The following is a 6,397-nucleotide window of genomic DNA, read 5'->3' as shown; positions in this document are numbered from 1 at the left end:
ACGAGCGGGTCTGTATTGGTACTGTAATAACAAGTGTTAGTGGTCACTTTCTTAAATTTAATTAGCTTTAATTAAAATTTATTATTAAAACAAGCAATGCATTGGCTCGTTCTATCAGTGCCATAGGATCAACATGCACAACAATTAGAATTATTATTCTCAGGACGCACACGATCAACACATTTATCGCACTTTCACACATACACTAGTAGAAAATAGGGCTTTGGTCCAGGCCGGGTCATCCCATTAGTCCCGGTTCAGTCTAGAACCGGGACCAATGTGGGCATTGGTCCCGGTTCGTGAGCCCAGGGGGCCGGCCGGGCCACGTGGGCCATTGGTCCCAGTTCATCTGGACCTTTTGGTCCCGGTTGGTGGGATGAACCGGGACCAATGGGCCTCGCTCCTGGCCCACCACCATTGGTCCCGGTTGGTGGCTTGAACCGGGACCAAAGGCTCCCCTTTAGTCCCGGCTCATGTCACCAACCGGGACCAATGAGGTGCCTATATATACCCCTCGCACGCGAGCAGAGCACCGCAGTGCTCTGTTTTTCTCTGGCCGAGGGGGAGAGGGCTTTGTGGTGCTCTAGCTCACCTCCTATGCACATGAGGTGTTCGATGGAATGCCCGAGCCACACTACTTAAGCTTTCTCCTCTCGAAGCTCGACCTCCAAGCTCCATTTTCCTCGAGATTTGTCTAGATTTAGCGGTCCGTCACGCCTAGTCCCCGTCTTTACCGCCGTCGATCACCCGCGCCGATCTCATCACCGACACCATCGTGGTGAGCCTCTTGTTCTTGTCTTCTTTCTGAAAGGAAAATAATTCTTACTTGTATGTTTAGATAGATACTTGTATCATTTTCTTACATTTATTATTGCATCTTATATAGTGCGATGGTTTTGGTATCCGCCCCCGTCGGCCCTCGTCCTGTCTATGATTTGGATGTGGTATGTATATTATCTTTATAACTATTGGTTCATTTATTGTTTATGAAAATTATGCCGACCAACGTGACATAGATTTTATTTATCTATGATGTATGTGAATCGGAAATGCCAACCGACCCTATTGTCGAGAGGTTAAATTTAGTTGAAGAAGAAAACAATTTGTTGAAGGAAAAAATAAAAAAAATTGAAGAGGAGAAGATGATATTGGAGTTGCATGTTGCGGATGTCGTCGATGATCACAAGATCAAGATGGATGCAATGCGCTTGAAGATTAGAAAGATTAGAAAATATGCCATTCATACCGAGGCTTGGTATCATTATGCCATTGGATCAATTGTTACCTTGGTTGCGATTATGATTGCATTTGTTTTCGCATTGAAATGTTTTACATAGTTTCAATGTATGGTTTAATTAATTAGATGCTCTGGAGAGCTATATGTTGTTAGATGAGAACTATGTATGCACTTTGGTTTTAATGTGATGATGAACTTCTATTAATTTGGACACTTAATTATATATAATGCACGCAGATGAACCGGCAATGGATGTACGGTGACAGACACACCCACGAGTACATTAAGGGCGTGCATGAGTTTCTCGATGCGGCTGAGGCAAACAAGCAGAATGGTTTTATGTGTTGTCCATGCACTGAATGTGGGAATACGAGGTCTTACTCTAACCGGAAAATCCTTCACTCCCACCTGCTTTACAAGGGTTTCATGCCACACTATAATGTTTGGACGAGGCACAGAGAAATAGGGGTTATGATGGAAGACGGCGAAGAAGAAGACTACGATGACAACTATGTGCCCCCTGACTACGGTGATGCTGCAACGGGGGGAGCTGATGAAGATCAAGAGGAACCAGACGATGTGCCCAATGATGCTGCAACGGGTGAAGCTGCTGAAGATCAAGAGGAACCATACGATGTGCCCGATGATGATGATCTCCGCCGGGTCATTGTCGATGCAAGGACGCAATGCATTAGTCAAAAGGAGAAGCTGAAGTTCGATTGCATGTTAGAGGATCACAAAAAAGGGTTATACCCCAATTGTGAAGATGGCAACACAAAGCTCGGTACCATACTAGAATTGCTGCAGTGGAAGGCAGAGAATGCTGTGGCTGACAAAGGATTTGAGAAGCTACTGAAAATATTGAAGAAGAAGCTTCCAAAGGATAACGAATTGCCCGACAGTACATACGCAGCAAAGAAGGTCGTATGCCCTCTAGGATTGGAGGTGGAGAAGATACATGCATGCCCTAATGACTGCATCCTCTACCGCGGTGCATACAAGGATCTAATCGCATGCCCGGTATGCGGTGCATTGCGGTATAAGATCAGACGAGATGACCCTGGTGATGTTGATGGTGAGCCCCCCCAGGAAGAGGGTTCCTGCGAAGGTGATGTGGTATGCTCCTGTAATACCACGATTGAAACGTCTGTTCAAAAACGAAGAGCATGCCAAGTTGATGCGATGGCACAGTGAGAACCGAAAGAAAGATGGGAAGTTGAGAGCACCCGCTGACGGGTCGCAGTGGAGAAAAATCGAGAGAAAGTACTGGGATGAGTTTGCAAAGGACCCAAGGAATGTATGGTTTGCTTTAAGCGCGAATGGCATTAATCCTTTCGGGGAGCAGAGCAACAATCACAGCACCTGGCCCGTGACTCTATGTATGTATAACCTTCCTCCTTGGATGTGCATGAAGCGGAAGTTCATTATGATGCCAGTTCTCATCCAAGGCCCTAAGCAACCCGGCAACGAAATTGATGTGTACCTAAGGCTATTAGTTGAAGAACTTTTACAGCTATGGAATGAAAACGGTGTACGTACATGGGATGAGCACATATAGGAGGAATTTAACCTTAAGGCGTTGCTGTTCGTGACCATCAACAATTGGCCCACTCTCAGTAACCTTTCAGGACAGACAAACAAAGGATACCACGCATGCACGCACTGTTTAGATGACACTGAAAGTATATACCTGGACAAATGCAGGAAGAATGTGTACCTGGGCCATCGTCGATTTCTTCCGACCAACCATCAATGTCGAAAGAAAGGCAAGCATTTCAAAGGCGAGGCAGATCATCGGAAGAAGCCCGCCATGCGCACCGGTGATCACGTGCTTGCTATGGTCAATGATTTACACTATGTAATCTTTGGAAAGGGTCCCGGTGGACTAGCTGTTCCGAATGACACTGAGGGACACGCAACCATGTGGAAGAAGAAATCTATATTTTGGGACCTACCCTACTAGAAAGACCTAGAGGTCCGCTCCTCAATCGACGTGATGCACGTGACGAAGAACCTTTGCGTGAACCTGCTAGGCTTCTTGGGCGTGTATGGGAAGACAAAAGATACACCTAAGGCACGGGAGGACCTGGAACGTTTGCATGAAAAAGACGGCATGCCTCCGAAGCAGTATAAAGGTCCTACCAGCTACGCTCTTACGAAAGAAGAGAAAGAAATCTTCTTTGAATGCCTGCTCAGTATGAAGGTCATGACTGGCTTCTCGTCGAATATAAAGGGAATAATAAATATGCCAGAGAAAAAGTTTCAGAACCTAAAGTCTCATGACTGCCACGTGATTATGATGCAACTGCTTCCGGTTGCATTGAGGGGGCTTCTACCGGAAAACGTCCGATTAGCCATTGTGAAGCTATGTGCATTCCTCAATGCAATCTCTCAGAAGGTGATCGATCCAGAAATCGTACCAAGGCTAAGGAGTGATGTGGCGCAATGTCTTGTCAGTTTCGAGCTGGTGTTCCCACCATCCTTCTTCAATATCATGACGCACGTCCTAGTTCATCTAGTCGACGAGATTGTCATCCCGAGGCCCGTATTTCTACACAATATGTTCCCCTTTGAGAGGTTCATGGGAGTCCTAAAGAAATATGTCCGTAATCGTGCTAGGCCAGAAGGAAGCATCTCCATGGGCCATCAAACAGAGGATGTTATCGGGTTTTTTGTTGACTTCATTCCTGGCCTTAACAAGATAGGTCCCCCTAAATCGCGGTATGAGGGGAGACTGACTGGAAAAGGCACTCTTGGAAGAGACTCAATAATATGTAGGGATGGATATTCTTGGTCTGAAGCACACTACACAGTTCTACAGAACTCTACCTTGGTGACCCCGTATGTCGATGAACACAAGAACAGTCTGCGCTCCAAACACCCGGAGCAGTGCGATGGATTACATGTGAACACATCAGGACTTTCAGCAGTTGGTTGGAAACATGTCTCAGAGGTGACAACACTGTTTGTGATGAGTTGTACTTGTTGTCCAGGGGACCATCTTTGACTGTATTGACTTACAAAGGATACGGAGATAAATGGGAATACATTTTACACGATCGCCCAAGATCAAAAGAGCACCAACCAAAAATGCGGCGTCCGCTTTGATGCAGCAACCGAGAGCAGAAAGGATACATATTATGGTTACATAGTGGACATATGGGAACTTGACTACGGACCTGATTTTAAGGTCCCTTCGTTTAAGTGCAAATGGGTCAATCTGTTAGGCGGCGGGGTACGGGTAGACCCATAGTACGGAATGACAACAGTGGATCTGAAAAATCTTGGGTACACTGACGAACCATTCGTCCTAGCCAATGATGTGGCACATGTTATCTATGTGAAGGACATGTCTACCAAACCGAGAAAAAGAAAAGATAAGGAAGAGAATACATCATACGATGAGCCAAAGCACCACATAGTTCTTTCACAAAAAAGGGACATCCTAGGAGTGGACGGCAAGACAGACATGTCTGAAGATTATGAAAAGTTTCATGAAATTCCTCCCTTCAATGTCAAGGCTGACCCAAGCATTCTAATAAACAATGAAGATTATCCATGGTTACGGCGCAATAAGCAAATGACACAAGCGAAGAAAAAGTGAAGACTTTCTCCCGCAACTTTGTAACACACGAACATGCTACCATTGTCCGTTTTGTACATGCACATGCTATGTGGGTGAAATTATGATACCATCCCAACTTTCAACTTTTTTAGAGTTCATTTGAAATGCTTTCATGTCTTATGGTTCGGCCCTCGTAAAACCATGACCATTAGTCCCTGGCCCATGCCAACTTTCAAACCGGGACTAAAGGGTTGGTCCTCGTTGCGGGCCGAGTTTAGTCCCACCTCGCCAACTGAAGGGGGCTCACACCGGTTTATAAGCCCTTCCCTCTCTGCCTTGTTGAGCTCCTCTCAAAGTGAAAATAGATGCCCTAATAGAGAAAAGTTTAACCTAAATTCATAGTGAATTTCTCTGAAATTCATAGAAATTTACTAGGAATTTAGGTTGAATTTTTTAGTAAGTTAATCACAAACTTGTGATTCAAACAATTTTCAAAGAATACGAATTTTAACTATTCAAATTTGAAAACTAATGGCACTAACAGAAAGTTTATAATTTTTCTAAAACTAATGGTACTAACAGAAAGTTTATAATTTTGCTAACCTAAAAGCAAACTGAATTAATAATTAAAGCAAAAAACAAAAGAAAATAAATAATGCAAAAAACAAATCAAAAAAACAGGAAAAAACTGTTTTATAGTAAATTTAATCACAAAATAAAATAAATAAAGCAACAAAGAAAACAAAAAACTAAAAAAGTGTTTTCAAATTTGAAAACTAATGGCACTAACAGAAAGTTTATATTTTTTCTAAAACTAATGGCACTAACAGAAAGTTTATAATTTTGCTAACCTAAAAGCAAACAGAATTAAAAATTAAAGCAAAAAACAAAAGAAAATAAATAATTCAAAAAACAAATCAAAAAACAGGGAAAACTATTTTTATAGTAAAGTTAATCACAAAATAAAATAAATAAAGCAACAAAGAAAACAAAAAAACTAAAAAAGTGTTTTCAAATTTGAAAACTAATGGCACTAACAGAAAGTTTATAATTTTTCTAAAACTAAAAGCATAAAAAATTAAAAAATAAAGCAAAAAACAAAAGAAAATAAATAAAGCAACAAAAAAACAAAAAAAATGCCACCTACTGGGCCACCACGGCCTGAATACGACTAGAAACCCTACCATGGGCCAGGATTCAGGCCCGCAGCAGGCCCACTAGGCCCACAGGCATTGCAGTGACAGATTAGGCCCGAAAGCCTGCAATTAAGAGGAGCTCGGGAGGGTGGGCGCAGCAGCGCTTATAAACCACTCCCGAGCCCTCTCAACTAGCGAGGTGGGACTAAACTTTCGGGCGCGGGGCAGCACAAGGCCATTGGTCCCGGTTGGTGGCCCCAACCGGGACTAAAGGGGGGCATTGGTCACGGTTCGCCCCCCTTTAGTCCCGGTTGGTGCCACCAACCGGGACCAAAGGCCTCCGTTTCCCGCCCTTTGGGCTGCTGAAAAGAGACCTTTGGTCCCGGTTGGTGCCACCAACCGGGACTAAAGGGTACCATTGGTCACGGTTGGTTCCACGAACCGGGACCAATGGTCTCA

Source organism: Triticum dicoccoides, chromosome 6A (genome assembly GCF_002162155.2).
Source record: "Triticum dicoccoides isolate Atlit2015 ecotype Zavitan chromosome 6A, WEW_v2.0, whole genome shotgun sequence".
Lineage (NCBI taxonomy): Eukaryota > Viridiplantae > Streptophyta > Magnoliopsida > Poales > Poaceae > Triticum > Triticum dicoccoides.
This window is presented reverse-complemented; position numbering follows the sequence as displayed.